We start from the raw sequence: 21,833 nt of genomic DNA, 5'->3' as shown, positions 1-21,833 counted from the left end.
CTATGGTATCTAAAGGAAATCTAACCTTGTAACGTTATCCATCATCACAAAGAAAGAAAAGCACCTAGAATCCAAGATGGCACTTGAGTTTGATGGGATACAGTGGATTTCATTAATTTCTGAGATTAATCTCTCTCTTGATTTTATTTATTTATTTTTGTCCACACTTCACAGCTTGTAGGGTCTTGGTTCCTTGACCAGGGATTGAACCTGGGCCATATCAGTGAAAGTGATGAAACCTAAGCACTAGATCACAAGGCAACTCCCTCTTTCTCTTGCTTTAAATGAAATTATTTATTATTGATCAGGGGCCCATATTTCCAACACATAATGGGGCTGGTATCAGCGTTTTCATCCACTTATTTCCAAAGTCGGTTTAGGTAACGTGACCATCAAGTTCAAAACAAGAGATATCATTTGTTAGGAAAGTTAAGCTTGTAGTATCTTTGTGACTTGGCAGGCTGTGTGTGTGCTCAGTTGCTCAGTCTTGTCTGACTCTTTGTGACCCCATAGACTGTAGTCTGCAGACTCCTCTGTCCATGGGATTTCCCAGGTAAGAATACTGGAGTGGGTTGCTATTTCCTATTCTAAGGGGTCTTCCCGACCCAAGGATCAAACGCAGTTCTCTTTTGTTTCCTGCATTGGCAGGCAGATTCTTTACCACTGTGACACCCGACCATGTATCACCGCAAAAGGACCAGATTCCATATTACACAACATGAGATTAGAATCTCCACAATGATTCCTACCTGCTGTGTGACCTTGGGCAAATTTCTTAACCTCTCTGAGTGTCTATATCTGTATGAAGGGAGTAATGATTTAAACATTGTGAAGCTGTGAGATTTAATTGAAATAGTGTATGTAGAGTGCCTCATAGAATGCCTGGAACATTAGGGAACAGTAAAATAATAACTTCCCTGGTGGTTCAGATGGTAAAGAATCTTCCTGCAATGCAGGAGTCATGGGTTCAATCCCTGGGTTGGGACATTCCCCTGGAGAAGGGAATGGCAACCCACTCCAATATTCTTGCCTGTGGAATTCCATGGACATAGGAGCCTGGTGGACTACAGTTCATGGAATCCCAAAGAGTTGGACATGACTGAGCGTCTAACAAGTCACAAGTCACTCCATTTTTTAGCCCTATATTATACTTTTGAAGTCCTCAACTGGCTAGGACAAGTTTGGTGTCTGTTTAATCAGGATGGGCTGGTTTATATTGTTACATGAACAAACCTAAAATCTCACTGTCTCACAACAACAAAGGTTGATTTCTTGCTCGTGTTATTTAGTCACTGTAGGTTGACCCTGGTTCTATTCCATATCATCTTCTCTCTGGAATGCAAGAGGGGAGCAGCCTCTGTTTGCAATGTTACCAGTAGCTGTGGCAGATGGAAAGGAAAACATGGTGAGGAAGGCATTGGTCCTTAAAGCCTCCATCCAGAATGGATACTTCTGCTCACTCATTGGTCAAGGTAAGTGACTTGGCCATATGTAGTTTTAATAGGATGGAGAAGTGTAATCCTCCCATATGAATGAGCAACAAATATTAGTGAAGCATAGCTGTTTACTACATACAGCTGAGTCTTTAGTTCCCTAAACTCTGCAAAAAAAAAAAAAAAAATAGGTATTGCCTATCTGATTCTACAATTATCTGTTCATATGAAAGTCTATATAATCCTACCTACTTATCCATTTAATTTCAACTAAGATGCTGCTTCTACCATAGTCTTCCTGGATTCTTTTTGCTGGAAAATGAATAAACTACTATGGCCTGACATTTTACTTCTGAGGGCATGTACCACGCTCTGCCATGTATTACACTGTATTATTTCACATGTATTTTTTTCTCAGTGGTATTCACTTTCAAGGAGTTTACAATCTGTGTCATATTCATCCTCAGGACCCTTATGGTACCCAATTCAGTGTCTTGAACATAATTTATTCAAATTATTTGTAGAACTGAATTAAAGAGCTCAGATGAGAAGTGAACAGTATATGTGGGCGGGGTGGAGGAAGTGGGTGCTACACAATGAAGAAATATCTCCCTTTGAAGTCAAATATATGTTTTCTGGAAGTCCTTGGTAGTAATCATGGGAAACTCTCTGGGGAAACTGGAATGTCAGCTGAGACTCCTGAGAATCACTTTTGCAAGGCTCAGAAAAGACAGAGGCTATGAGAGAAAATTAAGGTCATTGGAGAACTATATCAGCTAGTTCATAATTAGCAATTAGTGCAGAAAGATGAAACATTTATTTCAATCTGACAAGTAAGATTGCATAATTTCACCAAGAGTATTTGTCTATACCCTTTCCAGAATGCATTAAGCATTTACAAAGAGAAACAAATAGCTTCAGCATTGGTGGTAAAAGGAAGAAAACAGACTTTCTAGGCTGTCCTGGGCAATAATATGTGGTATAGTATAGTTGCCATGTGGGTGGATTAACCATGTCTTTCTGTTCCTCTCTTAACCCAACAACCTCTAGTCTTATGTCAAGTCTGAGAAAGAACCAAGAAAGATTAATTCTTTCCTGGTGACTTGAGATACTCAAGGAATCACCTGTGTTTTCTTTAGTTCAACTACTATTCATTGATTCATCTGCTAGAGACTGTGATAGTTTGAGTCTATTCAGTCTTGTACACAATCTAGAGTCTTATTCTTAATATGTCTTTATACATGTTATTCTTTTTGCCTGAAATTTTCTCATCTTTGTCCTGAATAATCCCTACTTATCCGTCTGCTTTTGGTTTCTGCATCCCATTATTTGGGAAGAATTTCTTGTCCTGCAAACAAAGGTTTCGCTTCTCCCCTTCTGTGTGCTTTCAAAACAAAATAGATGTCCCTCATCATAGCATTTTCCACAATCAAACTGCATTGTGCTTTCTTGTTTAATTGTCTGTAACTCCCATTGGCCTGTACACTCTAGGAGGGTGAGGCTGTTTCTTGCTCACTGCTGTAGCCTCTGTACTGTAATGTCTGATGAAAGTTGATTAATGTATCATTATCTTTTTATGGCCATTATATGATTATATTATTATAATATATTAACATGTCAATGCTCTATAATAGTGGTAAATGTGTATCTTTGAGGAATTTAGCCATTTGCAGCTAGCTGTAATTTTTAAAGAGTTATCTTCAGAACGTCTATGAATTAGTCTGTCAGGGCAATTTGAATAGAGTGCTCTGCTTTTCAGTAAGATGAACAAAGCCAGGAATCAAGGCTTGAATTCTAGATTTGGCTCTAACTATCTTGCTGTGTGTTCTTGGGGATTAACTTCACCTCTCTAAACTGTTTTTCACATATGCCAAAAAAACAATGTGGAATAGAGATGTTATATGCCTGACATTCTGTGACTACCATTGTGTGGTGATTTGAAATGTTACCCAAACATTCTCTGACTGTTTTCCCATGGAGGGGTGGGGGTCTATGTTCCCTCCCCCTCAATCTGGGTTCTGTGACTGATTATCAAGAAAATATAGTAGAAGTCATACTGTGCCAGTTTCTAGGCCCAATCGAAGAAGTTGACAGCTTCTTTCTGCTTCTTGGATGTTCATGGTTGAAACCAAACTACCAAGCCCTGCTGCTGCTGCTGCTGCTAAGTCGCTTCAGTCGTGTCCAACTCTGTGCGACCCCATAGACGGCAGGCCACCAGGCCCTGCCGTCCCTGGGATTCTCCAGGCAAGAACACTGGAGTGGGTTGCCATTTCCTTCTCCAATGCATGAAAGTGAAAAGTGAAAGTGAAGTCGCTCAGTCGTGTCCGACTCTTCGCGACCCCATGGACTGCAGCCTACGAGGCTCCTCCGTCCATGGGATTTTCCAGGCAAGAGTACTGGAGTGGGGTGCCATTGCCTTCTCCCACCAAGCCCTAAGGAAGCCCAAACATCCTGTGGAAAGACCCACCATGGAAAGAAACTGAGCTCCCTTGTCCCTATCCCCTGCTAAGCTCTCAACTGGCAGCCAGCACCAAGTTACCAGCCATATGAGTGAGCCATTTTGAAAACGAGTCCTCCAGCCTCCAGTTGAGCTGCCCAAGCTGATGCTGCATAAAGCAGAAAGCCTCTTTCCCTCCCCAACTCTCCTCAACATGCAGATTCATGAGCAAAATCACTGATTCTTGTATTGAGCCATTAGGCTTTGGAGCAGTTTGTTACACAGCAGTAGATATCTGATACACACCTTTAGTTATTACTTCCTAGTGTCTCAGACTTTTCATCCACTGAAATATTCTGGTATGTGTAAAATTAGCTCCAGACCTTTGACAAATCAATGTTTACTTCAAAATTATAACAGGAATAACAGCAGTAAGGAGAATATACCATTAAGTGATCACATACTGGATGAGTAGTGCTCCTCCTGGACTTCTCAGCAGAGGTTAATGAAGAAAGCTTTGGTCAAATTAACTGATATAAATAACAAATGGGTCAACCAATCTTCACTGGCATGTAAGATCTATGATCTATGAGTTTTTGCTGGCCTTTTTGGAGATGATTACCAATTATGGGTCAGTACCCAAACTACCATGAAAACTTAGCCTTCATTTATTTTGTGTGAAGTGATGTTCTCAACAGTAGCACAAGGTATCCATTTACTACTGTGTCCCCTCAGTTAACCTAGGCTGGGAAACAAAGCCATTTCTTTAAAATGGCATAGTTATATATAAAATAATATTTTTATACCTCATGTAAATTAATATCTAGCTAAAGCAACCCAGGGTGTATAATGAACACCTTCAGTAGCTAAGTAGTTAATTGTCAGTGGGTTCAGGAAATGAGGATTGATAGTGATGTCTTTGTGCTGCCACAGTAGTTCCTGGGACTGGTGATTTCTAGACAAGGTATGGCTTCTGGGATGATTCCCACATCTATGAGGGCAGTGGCCTTTCCCCCTTAGGGCATAGTTATGAGCAAAAACTATGAAGCCAAATAATCTGGATAAAAGCTCAGCTTATTAGTTGAATGACATTGGACAAATCGCTAGGTCTTTCTATGCCTCAATTTCCTTACCATGGTGACAATAGTAGTGACTATCTCATGGGATTATTTTAAAGGTTAAATGATTTAATATGTTTAAAGGACTGAGAACAATGCATGCTATATAAGTGTTAGTTATTAATATTACTGTTAATATTACCACTAGTTACTATTATTTTTCTTTCTTTCTTATCTTGTAGCTGAGAACCCTGTCTACAATTAAATCCTTTGTATATGGACACCAGACAGAGCCTGCCATACCCAGGAGGCCATTGATTAATTTCAAAAGTCCTAAGTGTACCATTGGCATATGGAGCATTCGAGCATCCTTTTTCCTCTCTTAGTCCTGCTTCCTCTCGAGAAGTGTTCACTCCATTCCACTTACACCAGTCACTCTTCATACCACCATTAGTTACAGAAGCATCTGGTTCTGAAAGTAAAGGAATGTAGAGAGGTTTGGATGGAAAAAAAGCATTAGAATGAGTTTTCTCTTATGGGTATTAAAAATAGCACTTTAAGAAAGTGATTATTATAAATGTTTAATTTTATGTCATATATTGTTGGCATTTGAAATTTAGCCTTTACTTGAATGTATACAGTAGAGTTTTAACAAAGCAAGTTCTATATTTATTATGTTTAGTGTGATTTGAAATTCCCTCTTTCATGTTTTACATAAAGTGAAATTTATGTATGATTTGTACATAGATATACAAGATTACATTAAGAGCCTTTAAGATTTAAAGATTCTGGAACTTCCCTGGTGGTCCAGTGGCTAAGTCTCTGTACTCCCAATGCAGGAGGACTGGGTACAATCCCTAGTCAGGGAATTAAATATCCTGAGTGACTCAACTAAGACCTGGCACAGCCAAATAGATAAATAAGATTTAAAGATTTTATATTTGGTCAACATAATTGAGATAAGATTTGGGTTTTGAGGCCCAGTGGGTGCTTGCTTGTTTGTTCATTTTCCCTAACATTCAGGTTTAAGTCTACACCTTAGGCTGAGTTCCCTGGAAACTGACTGAGATCACATTGTGTGCAAAGGTTTATTAGGAGGTGCTCTAAGGAGATATGGCTTCCCAAGTGGCACAGTGGTAAAGAATCTGCCTGCCAATGCAGGAGACATCAGAGACACGGGTTTGGTCCCTGAGTTGGGAAGATCTCCTGGAGAAGGAAATGGCAACCCACTTGAGTATTCTTGCCTGGAGAATTCCATGGACAGAGGAGCTTGGTGGGCTACAGTCCATAGGGTCACAAAGAGTTGGACATGACTGAGTGCCTGAACATGTCACTCACTGAGCATGTCACTCACTGAGCATGTCACTAGGGAGACAGACCCATGAGGAAGTGAGGGGGCAGGATTGGAGACAGGCAGAAGCTGACTCTCCATGTGGTTGCCACAGAGGTCTCAGCTGATCGTACAGGGAGTGATGGAGCTGGGAAGGCCGTCCTGAGTCATCCCGAATTGAGGTTGAGGGCCCAGAACTTGAATCTCCAAATCGGACACTGAGGCTGAACTCCTTGGAGGAGACATAAACTTGGACAAACAAAGCTGCTTCCTGGAGCCAAGAGCACTTCAAGCTAAGCATCCCAGCTGTGTCTGCAACTGATCATCACAACAGCTGGGGATGGGAGCACCAGCCCTGACAAGGGGACTGGGACAGAGCCCACGGTATCCGCTAAAGTGCAGACAAAGTGTTTTAAGAATGATGTATTTCTAATGAAAAGCACTTCCACGGCTACTAACAAGAAGTGAACGACTCAAGCAAATTACTTAATCTCTCTGAGCCTCATTTTCTCCTGTTCATTGGAGATGAGATCATTTATAAGGACTAACAGAGCTCTACTCCTGTGTCTTTCCCATAGGAGACAACTCCATCAATTCTAGTTTCTGTCCCACCTGGCTCCATTCTGTGATATAAAGAATCTAAGGTCTGGAAATTCTAGCCCCTGTGTTTTCAAACAACTCTAGGAACTGTAGTTCTGCTCTTGCTCAGGGTTAGCTCTCTGGGCAGGAAATGAATGTCACTGAAACCCCTAGAATGGGCCAGGCTCTTTGCCAATTCTTTATCCAGTTCTTTATCTTTATTTCTCTTTATCCCTCACCATGATATTGAGGGGTGGATGTGAGCATCCTCATTTCACATGGCAGGAAAGTGAAGCTCATAGAGGTGAAGTGTCCTGCTCAAGGTTACATGGCAAAGAAGGGGCAGAGATCGGGTTCCGACCCAAGTTCACGCATTGCTTCGTGTACTGCTGCCCTAGCCCAGGTGTTGCGTGCCCTTCACTTGAAAGCTCAGGCTTCCAGAATGTAGCTAGGAAAAGGAAATTAAAATTTTAAGGGGGATTAATATTTTAAAAATATTGATGTCATTTTCTATTCTACTTTCCTGAGCATGTGATCTTACCCTGGACAGCCTAGGATACTCGATAGCCTAGACATTTTTTGAGGTTTTTTTTTGTGTGTGTGTGTGTGTACACTAGTGATAAGAAGTGTTAAAGAAGAAATACAGAAACATAGGAGGATGTTCACAAAAATAAGATTATGCAGCAGACCACAGCTTTGTAAGTTCAGCTATGGTTTTCAGAAAGGATTTGCTCAATTTTTTAGCATATATTAATGCATATATATGGAGTCTAGAAAGATGGTATTGATGAATCTATTTGCAGGGCAGCAATGGAAACGCAGACATAGAGAACAGGCTTGTGGACACGGGGCGGGGGAAGAAGAGGGTGGGATGAATGGAGAGAGTAGCAGGGAAACATATATCACCATATGTAAAGTAGCCAGTAGGAATTTGCTGTATGACTCAGGGAGCTCAAGTAGGTGCTCTGTGACAATGTAGATGGATGGGATGGAGTAGAGGGTGGGAGGGAGATTCAAGAGGGAGGGGACATGTAATACGTAAAGCTGATTCATGTTGATGTATAGCAGAAATCGACACAACATTGTAAAGCAATTATCCTTCAATGTAAAGTAAATAAATTTAAAAAAGAAAAGATTTGCTCAATTTTGAAAGCAGACCCCTCTTCTCACTCCCCTCTTGCACCTCAGCATCTCCAGCATCAAGGACCCAGAGCATAACAGAAACACACTGAGTTCACATAGCAAAATGATGACTCTCGTTGCTTCAGTGCAAGGAGAATGTGACCCCAGGAAAGTAGGAGACAGCTGTGCCCCTTTCCCTCAAGAGGAAAGTGGGAAAGAGAAAGAGAGAGGAAGAAAAGGGAGAAAAAAACCAAGCTGGTGTGGATCCTGATTCTTACCTTTCCAGGTTTCAGTGAGAAGATGGGGGTGGTGGTGACTTAGTTAGAAATTAGGGTGACTCCTAATTCGACCCCCTGATGTAAAGTGCCAACTCATTGGAAAAGACCCTGATGCTGGGAAAGATGGAAGGCAAAAGAGGATGAGATGGTTGGATGGCATCACTGATTCCATGGACATGAACTTGGGCAAACTCTGGGAGATGGTAATGGACAGGGAAACCTGGCATGCTGCAGTCCATGGGGTCACAAAGAGTTGGACATGACTTAGCTACTGAACAAAAACAAGGGTGACTCCAAGAATGAATCAGGCATGGCATGGCCAGACACAGGAAGATCCTGAGTTTCATTTAGTGGCAATGCCAGCTCTCAGTTCCTATGTGCCATAAACTTAGAGTTGAGTACCCATTGACTTTTTATAAGGACCCCCTGTGGGAGGATGAGGGACACTTCATCTGAATCTTAGGTTGGGGTGCTGGGCTGGCAGATGGGATGAAGCCCTTGGCAGAGACCCAGGGATGGGTCAGTGACCTGTGATGGTTGAGGTGAGGCTAGAATCACCACTGAGCCTTACGCAAGGCGAGAGGGTTAGCAGCCTGGGGTTCTACCATGCACAGCCCTCAGTGGATGGCGCTGGCATGGTGGGCAGGACACTCAAGGGAACTGAGGGCTCCCTTGTTGCCTTGGAAGCAGAAATGACCTTGTCTGAGGACCTCACACCTTTCCTGTCATCATGAGGGTCTATAAGTTCCTTTTCTCCACTGAACCATGTGTTATTTATTCTTGCCCCATCTCCCTGCTGGCGCTAGTGGTAAAGAACCCAATTGCCCATGCAGGAGATGTAAAAGACATGGGTTTGATCCCTGGGTCGGGAAGATCCCCTGGAGGAGGGCGTGGCAACCCACTCCAGTATTCTTTCCTGGAGTATTCTGTCCCATGGACAGAGGAGACTGGCAGGCAACAGTCCATAGGGTTGCACAGAATCAGACACAACTGAAGCAACTTAGCATGCACATCTCCCAACACAAGATCCATTTCCACCCTTTTGCATTTTGTTCTGGGTCTCAGGAGGCTGACTTTTCACAGGCTGCATCAACTGGCTTGCCCTCTGGCTTCTGGGCACCTCTCACCAATGGAAGGCACCACCTGGGGACCAGCATGTGGGTGGAAAGAGAGACGGGTTATTTTCCTTCTGCTCCCTCCCTATCTGGCAATAGCTTATAAGTGACTGCATTCCTCTGCCCAAGGACCGATGCACAGCCCTCTCCTGAATCTAGAAGTCTCATCTGGCTCTAGAACCCTTCCCTCTTTTTACCCGTTTAGACTTCTGAACCTTGCGTGCTTCCCCATCTCTCCTTGGCTTCTCTTAACTCTATCAACCTATCAACCTTGGGCTTCCCAGGTGGCTCATTGGGTAAAGAACCCCCCTGCCAATGCAGGAGATGCAGGTTTGATCCCTGTGTCAGGAAGATCCCCTGGAGGAGGGCATGGCAACCCACTCCACTATCTCTGCCTGGAGAATCCCATTGACAGAGGAGACTGGCAGGCTACAGTCCATAGGATCTTAAAGAGTTGGACATGACTAGAGCTTCTTAGCATGCACACATAACCCTATCAACACTGTTAACAATAATCTTTTTCTTTTTAAATTGAAGGATAGTTGATTTAAAGTGTTGTGTTACTTTCTGCTTTATAGAAAAGTGATATATATATAATGTATATTTTATATATATATATATATTCTTTTTAATACTAATTTCCATTATGGTTTATCACAGGATATTGAATATATTTCCCTGTGCCATACAGTAGGACCTTGTTGTTTATCCATTCTACATAAAATAGTTGGTGTCTGCTAATCCCAAACTCCCAATCCAACCCTCCCTCACCCTTCTTCTCCTTTGGTAAACTTAAGTTGGTTTTCTGTGTCTGTAAGTCTGTTTTATGTTTCACAAGTAAGTTCATTTGTGACAACAGTCTTTTAATTAAACAACCCCACTTTGCGTGTGGTTTGCTGCTGGGTGGAATGACTTTTTGTCCTGGTTTGCCTCCGATGGTCCCAGTAGATTCCAATTGTCCCAGTGTGATGGTTGTAGCATCCCTCTTAATGCTTAGAGGATCCTGTCTGGATAGTGTCATACTCCCATGACCCTGGCTGCCTCACCATCTCAGAGAGGATGGCAGGTTGAGAGGCTGGTGAATAGACATACACTTGAACCAGACTGGGCCCTTAACTCATTGGCTCTCCTGCTTACTCACAGGAGGGCATGAGATTACTTATAGATGCGATCAAAGAAGCCAAATTTTCTCTAGGTTTTTAGGCTGTGGTGTGAAGGATTTTTCAAGTCCTGTTGCTCATTTGTCACTCCTGGGGGGCAGGGCTCAACCTTATCCATCTTTGCCAACTCCATTCTGCCTAGTGCCCTGCCTGGCCTGGGGTCCGTAAACACTGTCTGAATGAACAATAAGGGCATGGTCCCACCGTGTTCCATCAGTGTGACAACTCATTTACACATAGATGTAACCATGGCACCAGTTCTCCCAGGAGCTGTGTATACTTCACAGAGGGAGTTGCTGTTATGGGGAAAGGAACTGGCAGGGTGCTTGTGTATGTGTGTGTATGAGTGCATGTGTGTGTAGGTTTGGGCATGAGATTACAATCTAAATATAAACTCACAGTGAAAAGTCATTTCTGTTGTTTGGATGGACATGAAATTTAGAGGGGCAGGATACATTTTGTGTTTTAAAGTTCTCCTGCTTTTCCCTTTCTCACTACACACAAAAGAAGCCACAGAACTGACCCCTGCTTTTCCTGGGTCAAGGTGGTTTCTCTCAGTTCTGTAGGATTTAGCAAAAGCATTCAATGAGCACACACTGGTTGCCAGTTCTAAAGCAAACAGGTGTCTCTCTCTCTCTCTCTCTTTTTTTTCTTTTGTGACTGGTTTACTCTAGTTAGCATGTTTGGAGATTCATCCGTGTTGTAGAATGTATCAGTACTTCATTCTTTTGAGGGGCGTTTTCACCGAATATATTTTTGGAGCTTTATTGTTCTCTCTTTTTATTGGAGTAAAGTTGATTTAGAGTGTTGTGTTAGTTTTAGGTATACAGCAAAGTGACTCAGTTATACATATACATATAACATTCTTTTTCAGATTCTTTTTTTAATTTTATTTTTTAACTTTACAATATTGTATTGGTTTTGCCATATATCGAAATGAATTCGCCACAGGTATACATGTGTTCCCCATCCTGAATCCTCCTCCCTCCTTCCTCCACATACCATCCCTCTGGGTCATCCCAGTGCACCAGCCCCAAGCATCCAGTATCATGCATCGAACCTGGACTGGCGACTCATTTCATATTTTCTGTGCTATACAGTAGGTCGTTGCTGTTAATCTATTTTACATATGGTACCAGTGTGTATCTAACAGGTCTCTTCTTGGAGGTTGACTTGCAAATATCGTGCTTCTAGTCTTGAGCCTCCCTGGATCCAGTCAGTCTGCTTCTTCTCAAGTTAAAACTCACTGCCTCTGCCTCCTTCCTCACCTTATTCTCTTTTTAGGTGAAGAAATAAAAGGATTTCAGCAGAATCCAGTTTGTTTCTATGGAAAAGCAGGGGCCCATTCTGCAAACCCTTTCTGGAGACGTAGCCGAACTTACAAAGCTGTGGTCTGCTGCATACTTTATGAACATCATCATGCTTTTCTGTGTGGCAACTTAGAAACTCAGACTACTAAGAGCAGCCTTATTCCTTTCGGGGTGGTTCTGCCCTTCTTCTCAGGCAATGGCAGTCATCAGTGAGGCAGGGTTAGTGATCAGAGGTGGGTGCTGTGACACGAAGCCTCCTGTGTACTCAGCACGGGTCTGCTCATGGGAAGAGCTCTGAGTCAAGCCTGGGTGATACCACAGTGGTAGCCCTGGAAACAATACTCACATCGTACTTATCAGGGGTGGCTCGCTAAATGCACTTTCATTTTGACTGCTGCTCTTCTGGGTTCATTCTCTCTGCATATATGTTGTGTGTTAATTGCTCAGTCATGTCTGACTCTTTGCAACCCCATGGACTGTAGCCCGCCAGGCTCCTCTGTTCTTGAGATTCTCCAGGCAAGAATACTGGAGTGGGTTGCCGTTTACCCTTACATTAAACAGCCTTTATCCTCAGGTCTGGTTTCCCTTTGGGGCCAGCATTTTCCCACAGCAATTTCCACTGACCTACCCATTCTGGACCTTGTCCCTGGCATCTATGGGCTCTTTTTTACATTTTCTCTGGCCATGGCCACAGACAGCCTTTAAAACTCCCTGACAGATGCCCTGAGTTCTAATTCTAGCTCCTCATGGCCAGCTCCACGTGTTTCCTACACACTGAAAGGACAATGGGTTTCCCAACTAAAGAGGTATGTCACAGTCTTAACACATGGCTGCCAACATTTTGTTATCCCTCCCTTTAAGAGTGCTAAGTTGCTTCCATCGTGTCCCACTCTTTGCGACCCTATGGACTGTAGCCCACCAGGCTCCTTTGTCCACAGGATTCTCCAAGCAAGAATACTAGAGTGGGTTGCCATTTCCTTCTACAGGGGATCTTCCTGACCCAGGGATCTAATCTGGGTCTCTTTTGTCTCTTGCACTGGGAGGTGAATTCTTTACCACTAGCACCACCTGAGAAGCCCCTCCCTTTAAGAGGTGGACCTTTAAATTCCCCTCTCCTTGAACATGGGCCGGCCATAGTGATTTTCTTCTGATGCACAAAACGTGGTGAATGCGACTCTCTATGATTGCAGATGCAGTATAAAGGAAGAGACAGCTTTGGTGTGACTCTCCGTATCTCTTGGGAGTCTCTTGGAACCCAACTTAGGCAACAGAGATGGGACACATTCTGGCTGGCAGCCCCAGCTGGGGCCCTAGCTGACAAGAAGCATTGTTCTCCAGAAAGGTAAGAAAGGAAGCTTTCAAGACGACTCCAGCCCCAGTAAGTGGCTAAAACCACATGCTCGAACTCCAAGGGAAAACTGGCTCATTGAGCACAGTTAGCTCCCCAGACCGACGAGATATATTGATAAATAATTGTTGCTGTTTTAATGCTCTTATGATCACGGTGGTTTGTTAGGCAGTTGTAGACATCCATAATGAGAGGCGAGAAGAACTTGGAGAAAGTTCACAGAGAGCCAGAGGGTGATTTAAAGGTTATGTATAAAACACGATAACATGGTAGGGAGTCTGAGCTTTTTAGTCAACCAAAGGAAAGATCAAGGAGAAATTTTAAAATGTCTTTAAAAAACGTAGCAAAGGAGATGAAACCTACTCAGTTTCCTGTGAGGACAACAGAAGAGAAAATCAGCTTAAATTGCAGCATGATGAATTTGGGATTGATGTACACAGTGATTTTTGAGTGGAGGATAAAAAGCCATGAGCATCATAATTTAATGAATCATATATTGTCTTACTGCTCTCCCATCCAGCTAGGTTCCTGCCCCTGCTTCAAATTCACTGTGGTCTCTAAAAAATAAAAAAAAAAAAAACTATTAATATACAATTTAATAAATATGTATTAAAGGTAAAATGTGTTAATGCTGTGCTGTGTGTAGTCACTTGGTCATGTCCAACTCTCTGTGACCCCATGGACCGTAACCTGCCAGGCTCCTCTGTCCGTGGGATTTTCCAGGCAAGAATACTGGAGTGGGTCGCCATTTCCTACTCCAATTATGTAGCTTAACAACCATTTACATAGTTCCCAATTCTGTGGGTCAGCTGGATCAGATTGCCTGCTACAGTATCTATGAACTCTGGTCCAAGACTTTAGTGTAGACAGTTTTGAGATGTCTTGAGCCATGCAAAATGTGAGGTGCTCTGTAGCAACCAGGAATATGGTAGCTCATGAACAGAGAGTCACAAACCCTTGACTAACCCCAGCCCCTACCCCACCCAGTCTTGAAATACACTTTTGTTCCTTTTTTCCACCCCTTCCACATTTATCCACCCACTGCCACTGGGCAGGGCAGAGAGCTAGATTTACAAAAAACATCCAGAAGCCTCTTGGAAGAACAAGAGCAGCCCTCCTTCAATGTCTTAAACATAATCACAAAAGCCAAACTCAGAATTTTTCCCTACTGCTTCTGCTGCAATTTTTTGATGCTGGAGGGCATTTATTCAGCTTTTATTATTTTCTTGTTAAAGAATATTTAATCTTACTGGTGGGTGCGTGTGGGTGGCAATCACATCAGAGGAAAGAGAAAGAAATCCAAGTGTGTTTCTGAGGGAAAAAATGTATTAACTGTTACATGGTGGTACATTCTTTATAGTTAATATGCAGCTCAGGAAAGAACATAATAGAACAGCTTCCAAACTACGCAAAAAGCAAAATCAACTCTGCGTAGATCATACCCTTTGTTAACAAATTTAGAGCTATATTTTCTAGGAAACTAGATTTGTATGCTGGGGAAGTTGTTTTTTTTTTTTTTTTTTTAGAATTAACCTGTTGTTTTTGAAATGTCCTGGGGCTAGAGAGTAACATTGGCTAAACAATGAGTCAGAGGTTCTCTTGAACTACAGTGTTGAAGGCTCAACATAGGAGGCCCAAGAGAGCTAAGAAAGAGCTTTGGAATGCTCAGTATACAAGCATTCCAACAAGGCCAGAATTTTGGAGAAGATATCTCAATGACATTGCCATTAGCAAAATCACAATTCAATAAAATTGTATCGATTTACCTCTATCATAAGATTTGTTATAATGGAATAACCCTTTCAGTTTGTCCCAGCAAACAATGATCTGTGATATGTTATTTGTTTGTTAAGCTTCAGTTTCTGGATATGTAAAATGGGAAATAATGATAATGTCAATTTTGTGAGGCTGTTGTGATAATTGCATGAGGTAACGTTCATAAAATTCTTAGCTGAGTGCCCAGCACTTAATAGAAGCTGGCATTTAGAGTAATTGTTATTATTACTGCTGGAAGGCAGTATAGTATAGAGAAGAACATGTGTTTTGAAATTTGATAGAATTGGATTTAAATCCCAGTGTCTTTTTGTTTTTTAAACATAAGTAGCAATGTGTCCTTGGGCATATTACTGTAAAACTGTGATAATATTACTTATATGTTTTCTATAAGGCTTAACTGAAATTACTTACAAAAAGAATTGAATGTAGTGACTGGTACATGGAAACTGATGAATGAATGATAGCTTATATTACTCTGTGGACTTTCTATAGTATCTAGAGAGACAAGTTTGGCTTATTCTATACCTATGTGCTTGTGTGCTCAGTTGTGTCCAACTCTTTGCGACCCCATAGACTGAAGCCTGCCAGGCTCCTCTGTCCATGGAATTTTCCAGGCAAGAATACTGGAGTGGTTTGCCATTTCCTTCTCCAAGGGATCTTCCCAACCCAGGGATCTAACCCACGCCCCTTGTGTCTCCTGCATTGGCAGGCAGATTCTTTACCACTGGTGCTACCTGGGGAGCCCATGCTATATCTGATACTATGCAAAAATGAACCATAATACTTCAGGATTTGCAGTGATTGTGGACTGAGTCCATTCAGTCCCTCATAGAGGATGGGATTAGATACAAAGGAGATTTATAGGGAGAAATAAGTGTGAATGCTAAAAGGGGAAGGTGCAGGAGTAGGCAGGGAGAGTCTTCAGACTGTGATGCAGGTCTGACCCCTAAGAAAGGAAAAGGAAGGACAAAGGATGGGATTGGAAGAGCCTCAGACATAGCCTACCTCTGAGAAAGTCTCAGCCAGGCAGATGGGGAGCCCCAGAACCAAGACTGTCCATCAGAGAAGTCCTGTGTCAGGCAGAATGGCCCAGATCTGGTGCCCCCACCTTGTCACCACTGAGTGGGAAATCCTGGGGCATGAGTGGCCTTGGCAGGAATGCTGCAGTGGGTCCTAAAGGCACAGCAGCTAGGGGCTGTCAGTGAATGATGCTCATCCAAGCAGGGTCTCTTCAAGAGGGCCTTTGGGGTACCTCTATGGCCACGCTGACGGATCAAGTTAAGCTCTACCCCAGGAAGAATTGTCTTGTTCATATTAGTTAGTTCCTGCTCTGGCTCTCATAATAGACCCTCTATTAGTGTGGAATTCAGTAGAATTTTCTAAGAAATGAAACACTGCCAAGAGTATTTCTGGAGAATGATTGAAGCATTTAATAATAAAAAAAAATATTTGTTGAAAAACAAATTTCTTAAAAATCAAGTTAACAGTTTCTCTCTGGAAAAGAGCAAGGTAGGTATGGGCCTCTTGTACATGTGTAACTGGAAAAAAAAGTGTATTTTTAAGTGACGTCTTTTAGTTATGAAGTTTCGATAATTCATTCTAGTTCCTCTTCCTGTCTAATTGCACTACTCAAAGTTATTTAAATTTTCTGTTTTAGAAGGATGTCAGGAATATAATAATAGAAGTAGATTGAGAGGATATAGCAAATCTGCTTTTAGCTTTTATTTTCTCTGCCATGAAACCATTGCTTTTTCCATGTCTCACCTTTATCTTCCTCTTCATTAGTAACACCATGGAGGAAAAACTTTTCCTCTACCCTCTTTATTCAATGTTTGGGGATTGCAAATTAAATTGACAAGAGACAGATCAGCAAAAGAAAAGGCAGATTCCAATCATGTACATAGGGGAGTTCACAAAGAAAAGTAACTCAAAGGGGTGTTTAGAATTTGGGGTTTATATACCATCTTAATAGGGGAAGGGGGAGAGGATGAAGAGCATTACGGGACAATGAATGACTTTGTGGAGAGACAAGTGGGCCCTTAGGAGAGAGAGAAACGATATTTTTGGACAATATCTGTTTAGGTGCAGTGTGAAGGCTTTTCATCTTCAGTAATGACTCAGTCTTCCTTGGTTGTTCCTGGGGAGGAAATTGATAACGCCTGAAATCTTGTGGGAGGCTCTGCTTTTAGGCAGAGAAGGAATTTCAGGAACTCAAATGCCTTCTGCTCAAAATAATTTTTAAGTCACAGTGGTGTATTCTGGACTCTTTTAGCGAAGCAGATGCCAAAATATTGGCTTATCACACAATGTGAGGACCCAGATCAAAGATCGGGTTTAAGATCCAGTAATAGTAGTGCTGTTGTCTCAATAGTTCTGTGTTTATTCCATAACAGTTTAATGGTGGTGGAAAACAGAAGCTAACTGGCATTCACTAATGGCATGGGTCATAGAACCAACTCTTTGAAAATTAAAAAAAAAAAAATACAACCCCTCCAATCAGAACAGTACCATGATGAGGGAGAGGCATTGAAGTTGAGGGCCAGAGAGGGGAGAAAAAGGATGCAAAATATCTGACAGAAGATTCAGGGCCAAGCAATAATCGACTCGTGGCTGAATGAACTCACTGTTTAAGAAAAGACAACAGGTGTTAGATATGTGAAACCAATGAAATCATCGCATTACCAGGGAATTGACATTGCTAGTAAATCAGCAGCAGGCCTGGATAAATGAAACCTGGGCCGTGCAGGCAGAGGCCATGATCACAGTTGTTATGACCCCTTCTAAAATTTCTACCCTAGCTGAAAATGAGATGAGGGTTAAAACAAAGGTCAGTGTTTATGCTGCAGAATGCATCTTGCACAATCATTTTAAAGTTTTTGATTAAAAACAATGTGGGCTTTTGTTGTTATTGATGATGTTGGCTTAAAGTTGGGCATCTCTGAGAAGCAAGGGCAACAGGGTTATATAATGTGGGAGTTTGTTGGCATGACTTTGCCTGTGACCAGAGTGATGTAGGACTAAATAGTTTACTCAAACTTGTGTTAAGTGTATGAAGGTCTGAAAGTGAGCAGGTAATTGACACTTTTGACTGAGGAACACTTCTATACTACCTGGCAAACTGATTCTCTTTGAACAAGTGGGCTTACGCTTAATAATATTTATTGTATCATTGTTTACAGTGACCAAAAAAGCCTGTAAACAATCCAAACACACATCCATAGGAAAATTATCAAATAAATTGTAATATTTCATACTACACAGCTATTAAAATTGAATATGATCAATACTGATTGACCTTTAGAGATATCCATGAGGAAAAGAAAACACATTAAAAGTATTTTAACAATCACACCTGAGAGACTTTAAAACTTCTTTTGTTTATGGTATGAACTATATATGAATCCACCTTAATAGTGAATAGCAAATTTATTAAATTCTAGTTCTTTGAATTTAGCTGGTAGGTAGATGAATTCTGTACCTGGAGCTTGGTCCACTTTTCTGTGCTTCAACATAGCAAAAATAATACTGAGAAGATGATGATTATAATATTAGAAGTACCACTTATTAAAATTTTAAGAGGTAAGAAGATTTAAGGAGGTAAAGGGTGGAGGAATAAATGTGTTAAATTATATGCCTGGGGTAAGGTGCTTTTAAAAGTTTCTATTGAGAGAAGGAAAGACTAGAGACTACGTACTACTGTTAGAGACAGAGGAACGAAAGTAGTCAATGTAAAAGGCCTAGAATTGCAGATGCAACCACATTTCTGGATAGAGCATTGCAGTTTTAAAAGACATTTTTACATCCAGTTCCTCACTTGTCAGAGAGCTGGATATATGACTGCCATTTCACAGAAAAAATAAAAATAGAACTAGATTAGTTCTGCCTAAGTTCTGTCTCTGAGTGCTAGCTAAATTGGATAATTGATAAAAATCTAGATGTGGAGCTGGTGAAGAGAAAATTAAGGTTTCCTTCATTGGAGTTTGGAATTGAGATAGTCTTCAGTGTAAATAAATGCATGAACTGCTCTGTGGATGATGCTCTCAGCATTCCTGAATCTTCCACAGGCTCTAGAAGATTGGAAGCAGAATAAGAATGGAGTAGAAGGGACACCATCAGGGTAGTGATGCCTGTTAAATGGGAAGAGCAGAGAACCTGGGGTAAGTCGGGGCAGGGGGGCGTGGTGGAGGCGGTCAGAGAGGAACCCAGGTGATGACTGTGCTGATCCTGGGTACAGAACTTCGGCTGGTAAGGGTGGACCAGTTAATTAAGACCACCCCTTCTGGAGGAGCCAAGATGGTGGAGGAGTAGGACGGGGAGAACACTTTCTCCCCCACAAATTCATCAAAAGAGCATTTAAACGTCGAGTAAATTCCACAAAACAACTTCTGAATGCCGCCAGAGGACATCAGGCACCCAGAAAAGCAACCCAACTCTTCGAAAGGAGGTAGGAAAAAATATTAAAAACAAAAAAAAAGAGACAAAAGAGGGAGGGACGGAGTTCCGTCCCGGGAAGGGAATCTTAAAAAGAGAGAAGTTTCCAAACATCAGGAAACCTTCTCACTGCCGAATCTGCGCCGAGCTTTGGAAGCACAGAGGGCAATATAACAGGGAGAAAAAATAAATAAACAATTTAAAACTCGCAGATTGCGAGCCCTATGGTAACTCCCCCAGCAGAGAAGCAGCGCAGACGCCTGCATCCGCCATTAGCAAGCCGGGGCTGGGCAGGGAGGCGCGGCGCGGGCTGCATCGCTGAGAGTAAGAATCTGGCCTGAATACCCTGAGCGCTATCTGAGCGAAATAATTTGGGCTAGCAAACCAGACTGTGGGATACCTACCACGCGAAAAGCCAGCCCTAACCTAAGACCGCCAGGCCCGCGCACGGAACAAAGGACTGAACAGAGATAGCCGGCTGCAGACCTTGCCCCTCCGGTGACAGGCAGCCAGAGCCGGAAGAGGGCAATCGCAGCCCCAGAGAGACATTATCTATTAAACTGTAAGCAGGCTTCTTTGCTAACTAAAACTTCTTGGGGGTCTGGACGGTCAACATCTGCCTGAGAAGGTGCGCCGGTTTTACATCCAGATATCCGAGTGGCGGGGAGGCGATAAGTCGCAGCATTGGCGCTCGCCTGGGAAGAGCAAATTGGCGCTCGGACCTGGGAAGAGCACAAAACGCAGGCCCAACTGAGTCTGCGCCTCTGAGGACTACCCGAGTGCCTGAACCTGAGCGGCTTGGACCTGGGAGGTGCATGCAGCCCAGGGCCAGCCTCGGATTGTTCCCGGCGGAACAACCTAGAGTCCGAGCAGTGTGGACAGGGAGGCTACACGCGCCGTGAGCGGGGGCAGACCCAGGGTGGCTGAGGCACTGCGAGCCCACGCCAGTGTTATTTGTTTGCAGCATCCCTCCCTCCCTCCCCACAGCGCGACTGAACAAGTAAGCCTAAAAAAAAAAAAAAAAAAAGTGTCCTCCACCGTGCCCTTTGAGTCAGGGTGGAAACCAGATACTGAAGAGACTAGCAAACAGAAGAAGATATAACAGAGGGAAACGCCTTGGAAGCTACAGGCAATAGATCAAAACCCTGTGGTTACTACGGACTACATAGGAAGGGGCCTATAGATCTTGAGAAATATAAATCTGACCAAGGAACTAGCCAAAAATGAACTGAACCCACAACACCCACAAAAAAAAAAAAACCCAAAAAAGCCCTAGATATATTTTTATTATTTTTACGATCATTCTTTCTTTTTTTTTTTTTAATAAAAAAAAAAAAAATTTTAAGTCCTCTATTGTTCCTTTAATTTTCACTTTTATAACCTATTACTTTGCAAAAAAAAAAAAAAAAAAAAGACCCTATTTTTTTTCTTCTTCAGCAAACTTCATATATATATATTTTATAATTTTTTGACCTTGTTTTTTTTTTGTTTGTTTTTTTCTTCTTTTCTTTAACACTGTATTTTTGAAATTCCAAACTCTACTCTAGATTTTTAATTTTCGCTTTTTGGTATATGTTATCAATTTTGTACCTATAGTTTTTTTTTATATAATTTCTGTGACTTTTTTTTTTTTTTTTTCTTCTTCTTCTCTGTTTCTTTCTCTTCTTCTTTTATATAACATTGTATATCTGAAATTCCAAACTTTACTCTAGATTTTTAATTTATGCTTTTTGGTATTTGATATCAATTTTGTACCTGTATTTTCTTTATAATTTTTGTGACATTGTTCGTATTTGTTTGTTTGTTTTCTCTCTTTATTTTTCTTCTTCTTTTTTTTTTTTTTTAACATTGTATTTTTGAAATTCCAAACTCTACTCTAGATTTTTAATTTTTGCTTTCTGGTATTAGTTATCAATTTTGTACCTGTACTTTCTTTATAATTTTTGCGACCTTGTTTGTTTTTGTTTGTTCGTTTTTTCTTTCTTTTCCTTCTTCTTTTCTTTAACATCGTATTTTTGAAATTCCAAACTGTACTCTAGATTTTTAATTTTCGCTTTCTGGTATTAGTTATCAATTTTGTACCTGTACTTTCTTTATAATTTTCACGACCTTGTTTGTTTTTGTTTGTTCGTTCTTTCTCTCTTTCTTTTCCTTCTTCTTTTCTTTAACATCGTATTTTTGAAATTCCAAACTCTACTCTAGATTTTTAATTTTTGCTTTTATGTATTTGTTACCAATTTTGTACCTTTAAGGACCCAATCTTCAGGACCCATTTTTCACTAGGGAGTGAGATTACTGGCTTGACTGCTCTCTCTCCCTTTGGACCCTCCTTTTTCTCCACCAGGTCGCCTGTGTCTCCTCCCTAACCCCTCTCTACTCTACCCAACTCTGTGAATTTCTGTGTGTTCCAGACGGTGGAGAACACTTAGGGAACTGATTACTGGCTGGATCTGTCT

General features: G+C 41.7%; 1 long non-coding RNA gene across 2 annotated transcripts in view; it reads left to right on the top strand.

The window, feature by feature from the left end:
• The window catches only part of LOC109554739 (uncharacterized), a 45,027-nt gene extending 24,692 nt beyond the window's left edge, over positions 1 to 20,335 (top strand). The window contains exons 2-4 of one of the 2 annotated variants that reach the window (XR_002180204.2): positions 1,290 to 1,472; positions 13,013 to 13,164; positions 19,011 to 20,335. This is a non-coding gene — a long non-coding RNA (uncharacterized lncRNA). Of the gene's footprint in view, positions 1 to 1,289; positions 1,473 to 5,170; positions 7,823 to 13,012; positions 13,165 to 19,010 lie in introns of those variants that run through there. The other variant, XR_011565123.1, reaches the window with a different exon arrangement.
• The last annotated feature ends 1,498 nt before the right edge of the window (positions 20,336 to 21,833 follow it).

The sequence above is a fragment of the Bos indicus genome, chromosome X (genome assembly GCF_029378745.1).
Source record: "Bos indicus isolate NIAB-ARS_2022 breed Sahiwal x Tharparkar chromosome X, NIAB-ARS_B.indTharparkar_mat_pri_1.0, whole genome shotgun sequence".
NCBI classification, from domain to species: domain Eukaryota; kingdom Metazoa; phylum Chordata; class Mammalia; order Artiodactyla; family Bovidae; genus Bos; species Bos indicus.
This window is presented reverse-complemented; position numbering and strand designations above follow the sequence as displayed.